Here is a 16,475-nt window from a genome sequence, read left to right on the forward strand (position 1 = left end):
GAACGGAGAAACAGCGTCGTCGTCGTGTTCATGGGGAGCCAACCGGCTGGGTCGGAACAGAATGTGTCATCGTCTTCATCGGGAGGGCTTGGACGGAACAGCCAATGGAAACGAGGCCTGGCGTACCGCACAACGGAGGAAACGGCCTTGTGTTTGACCGGCCACGTTTGAAACGGGATCCTGTTCATCAGGAGGGGTCTAGCGTACTGCAAAACGGAGGAAACAGACCTCCTACAGTCAAAACGGGGGTCCCGTTCATCGGGAGGGGTGTGGCGTACCGCAAATGGAGGAAACAGACTTGTGTTGGAGCGCTATGGTCGAAACGGGGGTCCTGTTCATCGGGAGGTGTGTGGCGTACCGCAAAACGGGACTCCATGGGATACTGTTCATCTCCACCATCGACCGCCTCTAGCCTCCACGGGCTAATGTTCATCCACCGTCGACCTCCTCCAGCCTCCACCTGCTCATGTTCATCCATGGGCTCCTGTTCATCCTGCCTCCACCACGCGCTACTCCACCGGCTACTGTTCAACCAGCCCTCTCCACACAGGCTCCTGTTCAACCACCCCTCCATGGGCTACTGTTCATCCATCCCTCCACCGTCTACTGTTCATCCATCCCTCCACGGGGTCGTCCTGTTCATCCAGCCCTCCACGGGGTCCTGTTCATCCAGCCCCAACCGGCTCGATCGATCGGGGTCCTGTTCATCCAGAGGAAACACCACGGGGTCCTGTTCATCCAATCCCACCTGGAACTGTTCATCCAAACCCCCCAGCAACGCTCACTGTTCATCCAGAGGCAGCATCGATCAGTTTCAGTTAGCAGCAGTAACAAAGGAATCGCTCGATCGGGTTCAGTTAACAGCCATCGATCGATCGCTTGCGTTCAGTAACGCGTAGCCTGCAGTGCAATCGCTCAGATTTAGTAGGTGAACGCCTCGCTCGGGTTCAGTTAGAGTTCAACGCCTCGCACCCATGTGTGTGCGTGTATGAGAGAAACGCGCATCGCTCGGCCCCGACCACCCACTGTAACCGGGAACACCCCGATATTTTCCTCGCCCTAGCTTCTACCATGGTTTTTTCCATCATGGACGGCCCAAAGAATGTCATGCAGCTGCGTCTCTAGCCCACCCAGGACGAAAAGCCCATTTTCTGTCATGATTTTTTGTCATAGAAGTAGGAGCCCACCACATCTATGATGATACCGGTTTTGTCACAATTATCGTCATAGAAGTGTCATAAGTATGACAGGAAAAAAATTCGTTCGGCCCAAAATGTCATGGATGTGTCTTTTTTGTAGTGGTCCCAGTTCTCGCGTAGGAACACGCGTAATGCGGTGTCGAATGTATGGTCCAGCTGTGCCTCGATGGAGGCTATCTTCTTGGGGTCCGTCGGGTGAACTTGAAATTTGACTATTTCGTCTGCTGGTTTGAAGGAGGTGGATTTGGGGCGCTTGTCGAGGATTACGTCGTCCCTGTCCACCGTGAAGCATAGTGCGGCAATTCTTCGGCCGCAAGGGCCTCGGATAGTGTCTCGAGGGCCAGAGATGCGGTTTTGTTTTCAGCGCGGAGTGCTATGTCCGGATCACTGGCGAAAGTGATAATATCGTTGGGCCCGGGCATCATGAGCTTCATATACCCGTAATGAGGTATGGCTTGAAAGCGCGTGAATGTGTCCCGCCCTAACAGGGGGTGATATCCACTGTTGAAAGGGGCAACTTGGAAGGTTATCTCTTCGAACCGATAGTTCTCCGGCGTGCCGAATACCACGTCAAGCTTAATTTTTCATGCGCATCTTGCTTCCCGACTGGGAATGATTCCTCGGAAGGTCTTATCACTTTGCTCGATGCGGATTCTATCTATTTGCATTTTACTGAGTGTGTCCTCGTAAATGAGGTTCAATCCGCTCCCGCCGTCCATGAGCACTTTAGTGAGTTGAAAGCCATCCACAATTGGGTTGAGGACCAAGGCGGCTGGTGTCCGGACTGAACAGAATTTTGGTTCGTCATTGGCATTAAAAGTTATTGTCGTGTCATCCAGGGATTTATTGCTGCGACTTGGCAGACTTCGGCGAGGTCACGGAGTGCTCTCTTATGCCGATTGTTTGAAGCGAATGTCTCGAAGACCGGCAATACTCTAAGGTCGTCGTCTTTCGGAGAGTGTGGCTCTGAGGTATTTTTGGTGAGGATATCCTCGCCACTCTTGACCACTTGTCGGAGTATCCAACATGCTCTAAGGTTGTGGGTTGGTTCGGTATCCAGTGTCGTGTGTATTTTGCATGGCCTATCAAGCCATCCTTCAAGAACGGTGCCACATCCTGTAATGGGTTTAATTTTGTTGCCTACAGGGTCGGGTGCCCAGCGAGGGTGCATCCTTTTTGCCCGCCAAGGAGGTGGTGTGAAGGCCGGTGGTTCCCAACGACTTGTCCGAGTTTTCCAGGCGCTTTCCATGGCGCAGTACTTCTGTACTATGGTTGCCAAGTCAGTGAATTGTAGTATGTGACATCGGTTGAGGGCGTTGAGGATTCCTTTGTCTGTGCAATTATTGCGGAATGCTGAAATCACGTCCTCGTCACGACAATCTTTAATCTTGTCCTTGACAAGGAGGAATCTGGCCCAGAAGTGATGGACTGTTTCCTAAGGATGCTGTCGTACGTACATGATGTTGTATATATCCGAAGGATCGGAATTGCTTGGCAAATATTGCTTGTGGTGGGTGGGTGGCGTTAGATGTGAACCCTAACCCAATGTGGAGTCCGGAGTTTGAAGAACTTCCAAGTTTATTAGTTTGGGATCCGGGATGTCCAATGATTCCTTAGGCTCAACGTCCGATTGTAAGTTCGAAGGACTGGGAGTGTCATCCCACAGGCGTGTCACCCCATAGGGGAAGTGATGTTGTTGCTTTGTTCCTCTACGATCGCTATCTGATGAGTGATCGGCTGAGATTTGATTTCTCTCTGATTGGGTTTAAGCCCAATCTGATCATAGTCCATGGCAACTCCCAGGGCAGCGATGTGATCCAGGAGTTCGTTTAAGGACGACAAATCTGCCACATCCATCTACATGGAGTCGACATAGAGACGATTTTCGATGACTTGGGAAGTCATCATCGGCTTAAAGGCCGAGCGGGCAGCGATGGTAAAGTTGCCTAGCCGGAGGGTTTGGCCTGAGGCCAGGGCTTCTCCGGAAGTGATACCGTCCTTAATAACAAGGCGAGCCATCAATCCTGTTGTCGACGCAACAGAGGAACTCTCAATGAAAGCACCAATGTCGGTGTCAAAACCGGCAAATCTCGGGTAGGGGGTGCCGAACTGTGCGTCTAAGGATTAATGATAACAGGAGACAACGGACATGATGTTTTACCCAGGTTCGGGCCCTCCTGATAGAGGTAATACCATACGTCCTGCTTGATTACTTTGATGAGTATAGGGGTTACAAGAGTTGATCTACCATGAGATCGTCATGGCTAAACCCTAATTGTCTACTCTGTATGATTATGATTGCCTCTACGGACTAAACCCTCCGGTTTATATAGACCCCGGAGGGGACTAGCGTTGTACAGAGTCAGTTTATAGAGAAAGGAATATTCATATCCGCACGCTAAGCTTGCCTTCCAGGCCAAGGAGAGTCCCATCTGGACACGGGAGGAGGTCTTTTGTCTTGTATCTTCATGGCCCATTAGTCCGGCCCATGTCATATAGCCCGGACACCCGAGGACCCCTTAATCCAGTACTCCCTCACTAGCCTTTTTACCTAAAATTAGCCACTGTTGGACTGTGGCACGTGTCGACATATCATAGTCGTCTTCCATCCATTTTAGGAATGACATATGTCCCAACGATTAGCTGACACGTGCATTATCCGATGAATGAGAATTTTACATGTGGAAAAACCCCATTGGTCAGGGCTGTTAACGGGTTATCCTATCCAAACCAGAACCAGATTGCTTAACAGTGACCCGTTACAGTGGATGCCACGTGTAGGTCATCCTTGACGAAAGCACTTCTATGACACGCGATTTATTGCCATGGAATTGGACACTTCCGTGATGATAATTTTGGTAATGTCATGGAACACTTCTATGACAACATAGGTATGACTATCTTGATTCTGTCATAAAATCGTCATGGATGTGCATGCATGACAGAAAACATGACCTACTGTGACAAACACGTATCATCATGTAAGTGTATTTTTTTTTGTAGTGAAGGCACATATTGTATTGTTGCCATTGTGGAACCCTATACGGCCGATCTTTCATGAAAGGAGCAGATCCCAACTAAGAACATGAAGAACACAGGGAAGAACGGAGAGAAATCACAAGGGGAAACACTCAAGAACAAGTCCAATCACACATTCACTAGACAATCAAACACACAAGATCCACAAGGTACATGAACAACAAAGGGAAAGATACAAGGTAAGGTTCATCTCCATGAGGAGGTCTTGAATCCACGAGGGGATCTTCCCGTGAGGGGTCTTGAATCCAAGGTGGATCTTCTCCGAAGAGGGGCCGCAGTCTCTCTCGTGGAGTAGATCCGTAATGGATGAGCAAAGCTCTATCTCTAAATGAGCTACTACTTCGCTAACCCTAGAAGGGAGGTGGAGGTGGTATATTTATAGTCTAAGCCACGAAGGGGTAAGAGGGAGAGGGATACAAGGCCAAAGGCCCATGGCTGCGCACAGGCAGGGCGGTAGTACCGGACCCTCGGGCGGTAGAACCGCTTCAGCGGTAGTACCGCTTGTACAGGTGGTAGTACCAGACTTGTGCCGCTCGATCACAGGAGTTTGTCGGGTTGAACGGCAGTAGAGAAGAAGTTGGCCGATAGTACATCTTGTGGGCCTTCATCGGTAGTACCGCTTGGTGTGGGCGGTAGTACCACTCGTCCTGGATTGGGCGGATCCTCTTCTTCCTTCTCTTCCATGCTTCTCTCGCGGATGGTGTAGTTGTACACTTGTGCTCGCCCTCCTCCTCCTTGTCCATGGTGTTCCGACAATACCTATGTATACACACGGGAGGAGTGTCAAGTAGTATACCATCCTCGAAGGGGTCAAGTGAACACGCGTAATGGAGATGATTCACCTTTGTGTATGTGAAGTAGATGCCGCACGTGTCGCTTGCCGAACGGACTCTTGACATGGTGATGTCCATAGGATGCTCTGCATCATTCCCTCCCCTTGGGAAAGATCCGACCTCGGATTAAAAACCAAATCACCATGGGAAAGAGATGGTGTCGTCGTGTAGAAGTGGACGATCACCAAGTACTTGTCAACTTGAAGCTCGAAATGGGCACTCTCCAATGTCGCACCGTCTTGGGATTCCTTCAAATGGAGCAAGGACAACAAACACTTGGAAAAACAAATGTGGTTAGCATTAGTGAAAAACCAAGCATTCGAGTGGTGATTCACCAAACAAGTGTCATCATCGTGCAAAGCATACGTTTTGACAAAGGATTATGACATGGTATGTAAGCACATAAATTGAGCACAAGCAAAGGTATCATGGGGGAAAGCATGTAAATGTGAGGTAGTGATGCAAATATGAGTAACAAGAGAAGAAGCATCAACCTCAAGGTCATAGCAATCATGCATAAAGTGCTCGACAAATGGTCGATGGTAGGCATAAGAAACATTCACAACACCAAATAAAATGAAGTGTCTAAACACATGGGACAAGTGTAAGACAATCCAAGCATAACGTGCATAGGGTGTAGTGAAAATAGTGTGGCACTCAACACAATAGAAAGAGCAATTGTTCATCATGTGTGAGGCAATAAAGTCAATCATGTGACAAGCAATGGGACATGGCATATGTGAAGTGATGACATTGTTGCAACCAAACATATTGTACTAGCAAGTAGTCCAAGAATTGAATGCAACACACAAGGCATATATATCATGATGCATGGGAATGTGAAAATCATGAATGGAGGCAATATCACTAACATGTGTGCAAGCAAAGGGTCCAAGATGACAAAGTCTCATGGTGGAAGCAACACAAGTAGTATGAGCGACAATATGCATGCTCATGGTTTGGGGGTTCTCAAAAGAGAAGGATATCACCTTGAAAGCATGTCCTTGTGCGTCCTTCACAATGCCGAAGTGGTAGGCAAGGTGTTGGAGGAGCGATTCGTGGTCGAATGTATGAGGCTCGCTCGCAAGAGCTCGAATGGTCAACTCATGTGAAGCGGAAGCCGACATAAGGTGCAAGTATCCTACACATGCACAAAAGAAAGCAAAGAATGTATGTGCATGGTAGATAAACACATCATCCATCATGATGGTTCTCTTCTCTTGCACATAATCATTAGAAGCACAAGTGCATGAATAATATGATGAAATAATGGCTATATTCATGGCACTAGGTATATGGTGCAAAGAGGTAAGACAAGCATGCTTCACAAGAAATATGTCAAAATCTCCAAATATATGTGAGAATGCTATGGGGGCAATCTCATGAGCAAAATTAGAATCATTGTTGCACTCAATACATGGAAAATTGTCTAACATGAGAGAGGGAACACATGGAGATATATGACAAGAAGCAAGAACAATCATGTCGTGCAAAGCATGTAGATGGTTGTCATCAACCGCATGAAATGAGCAAGTTTGAATCATCGGTGATGCAACAAGGCAAGCAATCATAGGAATCAAGTCGTGCAAGCTAGTAGTGCAAATATGCAACATACTAGAGTAAAGCATGGCAATCATATCATGTGAGCAAATAATAGTCATAGGCAATGTACATGACATATCGCAAGCACGAACAGAAAGCAAGATGAAAGTACCATCATAGGCATGGGGTACAAAGCAAACATGGCAATAGCAAGCAATATCTCCACCATGCTTGCAAATACACATACAAGTAGTAGAATCAATCATCATGTGTAATGCAAAGCATGGGTCACAAATGCATGGCAAAGGCATAGGAATAACCATATCATGCAAAGTGGACATGGCAAGATGGGCATAAAATGATATATAATGGACAATAACCCATAGCCAAGTGAGGGCCATGTAGAAGAAATACGCGAAGTCTTTGCGCGAAGAGAGCGGTGGGAAAGACAATCCATGGGATCCCAAGTCAACATTGCTCTCTAGAGCTCATTTTGTCAACTCGTGGGATTGCGAGGTTGACAAGAAGTCGTGGGTACCTACCAAGATGATGTAGGGAAGGAATCCTAGGGGCCGATCTTTCACGAAAGGAGCGGATCCCGCGAAGAACACAAAGAACACGGGGAAGAACACAACAAAATTATGCTAGAAAACACAACGGGGAGGCTTCGAAATAGTCATCAACGTGGCTCTAGATACCAAGATGATGTAGGGTGGAACCCTATACGGCTGATCCTTCACGAAAGGAGGGGATCCAAACTAAGAACATGAAGAACACAGGGAAGAACAGAGAGAAATCACAAGGTGAAACACTAAAGAACAAGTCCAATCACACATCCACTAGACAATCAAACACACAAGATTCACAAGGTACATGAACAATAAAGGGAAAGATACAAGGTAAGGTTAATCTCCATGAGGAGGTCTTGAATCCACGAGGGGATCTTCCTGTGAGGGGTCTTGAATCCAAGGTGGATCTTCTCCGAAGAGGGGCCGCGGTCTATCTCGTGGAGTAGATCCGTAATGGATGAGCAAAGCTCTATCTCTAAATGAGCTACTACTTTGCTAGCCCTAGAAGGGAGGTGGAGGTGGTCTATTTATAGTCTAAGCCACGAAGGGGTAAGAGGGAGAGGGATACAAGGCCAAAGGCCCGCGGCTGCGCACAGGCAGGCGGTAGTACCGGACCCTCGAGCGGTAGTACCGCTTCAGCGGTAGTACCGCTTGTACAGGCGGTAGTACCGGACTTGTGCCGCTCGATCATAGGAGTTTGTCAGGTTTAGCGGCAGTAGAGCGGAAGCTGGCCGGTAGTACGGCTTGTGGGCCTTCAGTGGTAGTACCGCTTGGTGTGGGCGGTAGTACCGCTCGTCCTGGACTGGGCGGATCCTCTTCTTCCTTCTCTTCCATGCTTCTCTCACGGATGGTGTAGTTGTACACTTGTGCTCGCCCTCCTCCTCCTCGTCCATGGTGTTCTGACAATACCTATGTATACACACGAGAGGAGTGTCAAGTAGTATACCATCCTCGAAGGGGTCAAGTGAACACGCGTAAAGGAGATGATTCACCTTTGTGTATGTGAAGTAGATGTCGCACGTGTCGCTTGCCGAACGGACTCTTGACATGGTGATGTCCATAGGATGCTCCGCATCAGGTCATTTCCTTCCTAGGCCTCAGCTTCATCCACCGTGTTGGTTCTCTCGGCACGACGTGGTCAACTTGGTCGACAAACAACAGCCATCGGAAGAGCGATGTATGTGGAGAGGCTGAGAGTAGGGACCCACATGGTCTAAGGCCGCACGCAAGCAAGTGCCTCCTTATTATGCGAAAATGATATTTTTTCTGACAGGTTTGACCCACCAGCTACATCTTCGCGCGTAAGGAAGTGCCTCCTTATGATGTGCAAGAAAAATGATTCCTCCCCATGCTAGCTGGGACCCACCAGATATGGAGGCTGGCTTGTGGGCCTACTAAGTTGATTCATACGTAAGGCTTTGTCAACTTAGTGAACGATTCTAGGTGCAGCGACCGTTGGATGTTAATCCAACGGCCGTGTTGCTTCTTCAACCTCTGATCTTCTTCCTCTAGCCATCCAAACCAACGCCTGTTGTACCGCCTGCTCAGACCTCCCGTGGCCGGCTGTGCTACCACACAGGCCTCACCCCCTCACCCTACTCCCACCACTGGCCAGGCCTTCCTTCTACTCATGCACACCCCTTATTATTCTCTAGCGATGGTAGGCTCACACCACAGCCGAACTAGTGAACACTCGTACTCCCCTCCGCATGGGGATCCACTACCGCGTCTTCACCAGCTCTGCATTGTTCCTTCCTAGGCCTCGCTGTCATCCACCGCCTTGGTGCTCTCGGTGTGGCGTGGTTAACATGGTCAATGAACGAAAGCCAACATAAGAGGACTATATGTGGTGAGCCTGACAGCTGGACCCACCAGCTACATCTTCGCATGCAAGAAAGTTCCTCCTTATAACATGCAAAAAAATTATTCCTCCCCCGAAAGCTGGGACCCATCAACTATATCTTTGCACGCAAGGAAGTGCATCCTTATCCTCCCTGACATCTAGGACCCACCCGGTCGAAGTGTACATAGCGATGTCTGTTTGATTGCGAACGTGTACGTACATACCGGTCGATCGGTCTCTCTGCAAGGATGAACCGTGGTCGAGTAAGGAGCGGTAGCAGTTCAAGCAGTCCCGTCTAAATCATGTACACATATGTACAACCACGCTGCAAAAAATATGGCCACGTAGGTACATACGGGCGTGGTCTCAAACACGTACAACGACGGCCTCCTGTTCATCAGCAGCCAACCGGCTAGGTTGGAACGAAGGAAACAACACCATGTTCATCGAGAGCCAAGCGGCAGGGTCGAAAGGTGTCCTGTTCATCTGGAGCCAACCGGCTTGGACGGAACAGCCAAAACTGGGTCAAGTTCATCAACTCGGGGTGTGGCGTACCGCAAAACAGAGTTCTCTTTGACCGCCTATGATCGAAACAGGGTGTTGTTCATCATGAAGGGTTTAGCATACCACAAAACGGAGGAAATGGACTTCTGTTCAACCACCTACGGTCGAAACGGGGTCCTGTTGATCAGGATGGGGCTGGTGTACCGCAAGACAGAGGAAACTAACTTCTCTTCGAGCGCCTACGGTCGAAATGGTGTCATGTTCATCGAAAGGGGTGTGGCGTACCGCAAAACAGCACCACGACCTATTGTTCATCCACCATCTATTGCCCCGCTCCAGCCTCCACGGGCAACTGTTCATTCACCGTCGACTTTCTCCAGCCTCCACCGGCTACTATTCATACAGCCTCCACGGGGTCCTGTTCATCCATCCCAATCGGCTGGGGTGTGGCGGCCTAGCTCCTCGGGGTCATGTTCATCCAGAGGCAACCACATGGTCCTACTCACCAAACCCCCATCGGGAACTGTTCATCCACAACGAACCAACCGGCTAGGTCGACTCACCGCGTCCCGACTCATTCTATATATCTCGTGCACGGCAGCAACATACACTGTTCATCGAGAGTCAACCCAACCGGCTAGCTACATCTCGCATGGGGGGCTCGATCGATCGGCTTCAGTAAAAAGCATGCAGCAATGATCGATCGCTCATTTTCAGTTAGTAGCAGAAGTGAAGGAATTGCTCGGGTTCAGTTAGCGGCGAAGGGATCGATCGGCTTTAGTACATAGCTATACATAGTGCGATCACTCGGGTTCAGTAAGCAAACACCTTTCTTGGGTAACACCTCGCACACACACACACACGTATGAGGGAAACACGCAAACCACACTGCATCGCTCGGCCTGACCATCCACCGTGATCGGGAACTCCCAGAAATTTTCCTTGCCCTCACTTATGTCACGATATTTTATGTCATGAATGGCCCAAAGAAAGTCATGCAGGTGCGTCTCCGGCCCTCCCAGGACGAAAATCCCATTTTTTTCCTCATAATTTTTTGTCATAGAAGTAGGAGCCTACCACATCTATGATGATACGTGTTTTTGTCATAATTATCGTCATAGAAGTGTCATAACTATGACAAAAAAAGTTTACGTTCGGGCCATAATGTCACGGATGTGTCTTTTTTGTAGTGGAAGGATTAACCACTCCTTTGTTCCATGATTATGGAAATTTCTAGCTTCTTTCATTCTATCCCACACAACCGTTAGTGGCTCACGTTCTTCCTGCTAGAAACCTATAATCTGAGAACGTAATTGCATAATTTTTGCAGGTGGACAAAACATAGATAAAAATATGCTGCAGCAATCAACCCAAGAAGTAATATTGCCTCTAGGAAGAGCTAGAAGCCATTATTTTTCTTTTCCTCTCAAATAGAAAGGAAGAGACACAACTTTAAAGCGCCAGAGTCATAATCTCTAATGCATGTCATGTTGCACAATTCAGTAAAATTATGCAAGTGCATACCGACATCTTTAGAAGCAGAGCTTCCAAATTGGTCATGTTGAACCATGGAAACTAAGTTTGGTTTGATCTCATACTCAGCGGCTGCAACCTTAGGTTGTGCTATTGGTTCACACATGAACTTGTTGCTAGGAGTAGCAAAACTTCCAAGATTATGAGCCATGTTAATCTTTTGGGGTTTTCTCAACTGATAAGACTTGCGACAAAAAAAACTTAAACTAAAAACAAAAAAATAAAAAATAAAAACCAAAACTTAACTTTAACAAAAACTCTAAACACAAAGACTAGGAATACTAAACTCCTCCCCGGCAACGGCGCTAGAAAAAGGTCTTGATACCTACTTCTAGTGATCCGGTAATGGAACAAAAAAGTGTATCCCGCACCTATTTCCCCAGAGGTGACCCTGGGTTATGAAGCCCACGAGAGGAAGATTCCCTTGAAGTGATGGTCTCTAGCAAGCTATTTTTAAAGGATCAATTCCAGCTTTTAACCGGATCAATCAAGCAAACAGTGATTCAAATACCTATAGTAAGAAGAGGTATGGGTATGAGGTCTTAATGCTTATAACCATGCATTTGTGTTGGGACCAGATATGATCTTAATTTGTATGCTGGAAGTCACCCATTGAGATGTGCTTGTTACGAACCGAAGTAGGGGATGTGTCCAAATAATATCTTGACCGACATGAGTCCTACATCAAGAATCAATTGTCCTACCGCAAGCTATATCCATCACACGGAGTTGCCTCGTAACTAATATAGAGGGCTACCAGGCCTATGCCTCAACCCATACCTTACCGAACCACTCACATATGGAGATCAGATCGCAAGAAGAAAACATTGAAGAACACATCTTGAAGATTGATTGATTGCAAATATGTCTTACAATGAATGTGTTGTGCGATGCACGATTACAGGTATGAACTATATGAGGAAGCACTATGGGGGTGATGGTGGCTATGGAGATGGAAATGGCGACGGCTAGGGTTTGTGGATGAAGAGGAAGATGATGATATTATGGCTTCATTCGACGGTCCCCCATTGACATTTTGGTAGGGTCCCCTTTATAAAAGTTGCTCAGGTGGACGATCTGCCTCAAATATCCACGCCATACGACCGCTCATACGAGCGCACACGGTCATATGGAACGTCGTCTTTTGTGTTGTTTCTTCTAGCACACCTCTTGTTGATTCCTTCTTTCTTCCTTCCCATTCCTTTCCATGTTCACACGCGATTTCTTCCCTTTTAGCCAATTTCCTGTGGAAACACATCAAAGATAGGACTAGTGGAATCATTTACATTTGTTAGTCATTAGTAGTAATATCTGAGCGAATATCTCTTTTTTAATGAAATATCTCGGTTTAAACTAGGATGAATGAGTGTAAAAATATCACTCATAATTGTACATTACACTTATGTTCCCTTTGCCACACGACATACATTGTTGGGCTCAAGGCGATGTAGTCATCCATGTTGCAGCCGGGCCTCTTTCCCGTTCCAGTTAATCGGACCAACACTTCGGATTATCTCATAATCCTAGTCGCATGGCCATGCTTATCCAGGCCAGATCACACGACGGGCCCAGAGTATATCTCTCCAGTTCGGAGGGGAAAATCCCATCTTGCTCAACCATGTCTCATCACATGGGTTCGGACAAGCCCGAAACCTACCTTTGTAAATATCCAGTGACGAAGCAGCGTTTCGTCGTCCCAAAGAAAGTTGGTCACCATCCCGAGCACGTGCGTCAGCTCAGGTCCGAGGACGCAATACGTATGTGTACTAGAGATTCATAGATGACCTATCGTTGTGTCGCATAGTTGGGTCTGTCCAATCCGATATCCATCCGAGCTTGGATCCGATCTCCCATACCCAACCTCGGATCTGATCTGATCCATGCACCTCGCGAGCATCACATGCTTCATGGCTAGTGAGATAAAACCATCCATCGTACTACATGCTAGTCTAGTTCGGCGTGTGCCCACATGTAACTTACGACCACAGACTATTTACAACATATCATAAAACACAAGATCTCATAGACAAGTCGTATACTTGCCGACAAGCTTCATTGATAACATCTGAGGACTACATCGGTTCATGAACACATCAGAAATACCATCATACATGATTGCCTCTAGGGCATACCTCCAACAAACTATGCAGGTTGACGGATCGACATGAGTTGGTTGGTACAGAAGACGGTGGTGGGTTCAGCGACGGTGACATAGGAGTGTGATGCTGAGGGTGCCAGACTTCTCGGCATAGAAACACTTGATACATGCTCGAGGGCTTATATGGCTTCGACAAGACTATGACGCGGGGTTGATTCAAGACGGTTCACATGGGAGCTTGAAGTCAGCGGGCCGAGGGTGGACTGATGATCTACCATGGAGTCATGTTGAAGGTGGAGTTGTGTTCTGATCGAAGACTTCACTTGGTGCCGATTGAGGGCCTATAGTGTAAGGATCTAGAGAAACGAAGCCTATTTCAGCAAGAAAAGCGAGTGACACGTGGTTCGGACTGGGGCCCAATGGTTGGAGGAAACATGATACTCTAAATCGGTCGGTGATAATCAGTGGTACTCTGTAGTGGGGGTTGAGTGGTTTGGGATCGTGACCCTAAAGACTCAATCAGGACAGCAGAGGCTTGACACGGTAATAGCAACGAGGTGTACGATTAGCATGAGAGACTTGGAGACGGGCCAGGGCTCGGGTGGTTACACGTGTAGTGAGAAAATTGTGAATCAAGATGACTACAAGCGGCGGTGAAATTCTTTCAAGTTTCGGTGGTCAAAAAAGAGGAGAATGTTGAGTTCAGACAAACTCTTATCTGTATCACCTAATAAGTGAGTTGTTCACTTCCATGCAGATTAGTGATCGGTGTATGATGGTATTGATTGAAAACTCCACAAGTTGCATCATATTATGTGTTGACAAGATATGGAGCCATGTTCTTGTAGGACACTTGTGAGAAAAAACACACGATGTAACATATACCAACACAATAGCACATGCATGCAAGGGGGGCCGGCAGTGTGTGTCGACTCCTGGGAAGCCGGAGAATTATGAGGATTTTTTTCTTTTTTTTCTTTTTTTAACATCACTCCCACTGAACGCGCATTGTCGGAAATCCTGAAATAAATTCAGAAATAAATGTGAGCACCATGATATGAACCCGATGGGCTGGGAATACCACAGTTCCTCTAACCCATCAAGCACAGATTGGTTCGGGTTTTTTTTGTTTAATTAACGTGTAGGAGAGTTAGATGGGACTTTGTTAATTCTCAGAATTAGCAAATCCAAGTCCTGCGGATCACATCCTTAGAAAAAGAAGGGAAAGTCGCACGTACGCATGCTTGCTTCAGGCGGAGGAAACGAACCCGGCTGCTGCCTATAAAAGAACCAGCTCGTCGCATAACAATCCGTGCAGACACAGTGCAAGTAAAAACACAAACACCTAGCTAGCTAATCCGAGGGTGGAGAAGAAGAAGAAGATCATGTCGATGAACGACATGGGGTGCCGCCTAACCCTGGCCATCGTCTGCTGCATCCTCCTGTCGTCGCTCGGCACGGCAGCCGCGACGGGGAAGACAGGCCGGATCACGGTGTACTGGGGCCAGAGTGCCAGACCTCCAGCGAGGGGTCGCTCCGCAAGGCCTGCGAGAGCAAGCTCTACTCCACCGTCATCCTCTCCTTCCTGACCAACTTCGGCCGCGGCAAGTACAAGCTCGACCTCGCCGGCCACCCCTGGAAGGACGTCGGGCACGACGTCAAGTACTGCCAGTCGAAGAAAATCCTCGTCCTGCTCGCCATCGGCGGCGGCATTGGAAAGTACTCCCTCGCCTCCAAGGCCGACGCCAAGGATGTGGCCAACCACCTCTGGGACAACTACCTCGGCGGGAAGTCCCACTCCCGGCCGTTCGGCGACGCCGTGCTGGACGGCATCGACTTCGACATCGAGCTCGGGAGCAAGGCCTACTACGACGACCTCGCCAGGGACCTCAAGGCCTACAGCAACAGGAAGGGCGAGAAGAAGGTGTTGATCACGGCAGCGCCGCAGTGCCCGTTCCCGGACAAGAGGCTGGGGGAGGCGCTCCGGACGGGGCTCTTCGACCGCGTGCATGTCCAGTTCTACAACAACCCGGTGTGCAGCTACAGGGCCGGCAACGTGGCTGCGTTCAAGGCAGCGTGGGAGGACTGGACCAAGGGCCTGCCCAAGAGCTCGGTCTGCCTCGGGCTGCCGGCGGAGCGGGAGGCGTCGAACAAGGGCAGCGGGTACGTAGATCCGGACACGCTGGTGTCCAAGGTGCTGCCCATCGTGCACCGGTCTAAGAACTACGGAGGGATCGTGCTGTGGAGCAGATACTTTGACATGAAGTCTGGGTATAGTAGGCACGTCAAGAGCGCCGTCTGATGCCTGCATGCATCATCGATTATACGGAGTACTACACTACGGAAGAGTCCCCTACGTGGAGTGCCCTTGCAGTACGTATGCATGGCACCGTAATAAGAAGATCGTCGGATTATATATCATCTGATGAGTACGTATATCTGATTACATATGTCGGGAAGTTGTAGTATGTGTGTAATTCCCAAGTTGGAGTATATGTATGTGTATGTATGGTGTGCAATAAAGGCGAATTTTAATTTATCGCGGCAGCTATTTCTAAGTTGATCGCATTTGCAAATGGGCTCAATCTATTTTGTAGGAGAAGGAAGGAGGCGAGGAACAGCACCGAGGCGGAAATGGGGGCGCCGCGGCGAGCGGCAGCGAGGCGTGTGAATAAAAAAAATTGGGAACAAAAAAAGTCATACTATACCCGTTTCTATGATGTGTGCAACTGACAAACCTCTTTCAATGCGTTAGGCGTGATGCAACCGACAAACCTCGTTCAATACACTAAATTTGGGTCAGATGATGGAACTACTGGACTGACTACACATTTACTAGTCCTCTTGGTAAGCATATCGAAACACGATTGTTCTAAATATTTTTTCTAGGTTTTACGTATAGCACCACTTTCTCTTGACCGGAAGTGTCTTACGTACAATCCTTTAAGTTCCGGTGGACGTACGACGTGACATGGTTAAAACCGGTCTCAATTTTTTTCTCATGGAACAATAAAGTGAGCGAGCACGAGGCCGAGGCCGGCGCGAGGAACCCTAGAGTGCCCTGCTGCTTGAAGTAGAAGTTGATGGCTCCTCTCTCCTCCCTCTCTCCCCTCCCTTCCTCCCCTCTTCCTTGCCTCGGTAGGTCTGCCCCCCGCCCTTCCCCGGTGGCCGGTGTCCGGTCGCCATCCTCTCCGTGTGTAGCTGCTCTCCCCCTCTCCCCCCCTGGCTCTCCGCAAGTGGGTTTCTTCCCTCCCTCCTCTCCGCTGCCGGTGCTTGGTTCTCGTTTTTGGGCCCTGGGGTCGGATGTGGAGGATT

The 16,475-nt window shown here is 48.5% G+C and overlaps 1 pseudogene; it reads left to right on the forward strand.

The window, feature by feature from the left end:
- Positions 1–14,478: 14,478 nt before the first annotated feature.
- LOC123185401 (hevamine-A-like) lies at positions 14,479–15,697 on the forward strand (annotated as a pseudogene).
- The last annotated feature ends 778 nt before the right edge of the window (positions 15,698–16,475 follow it).

This window comes from Triticum aestivum, chromosome 2A (assembly GCF_018294505.1).
Source record: "Triticum aestivum cultivar Chinese Spring chromosome 2A, IWGSC CS RefSeq v2.1, whole genome shotgun sequence".
Classification (NCBI taxonomy): Eukaryota; Viridiplantae; Streptophyta; class Magnoliopsida; order Poales; family Poaceae; genus Triticum; species Triticum aestivum.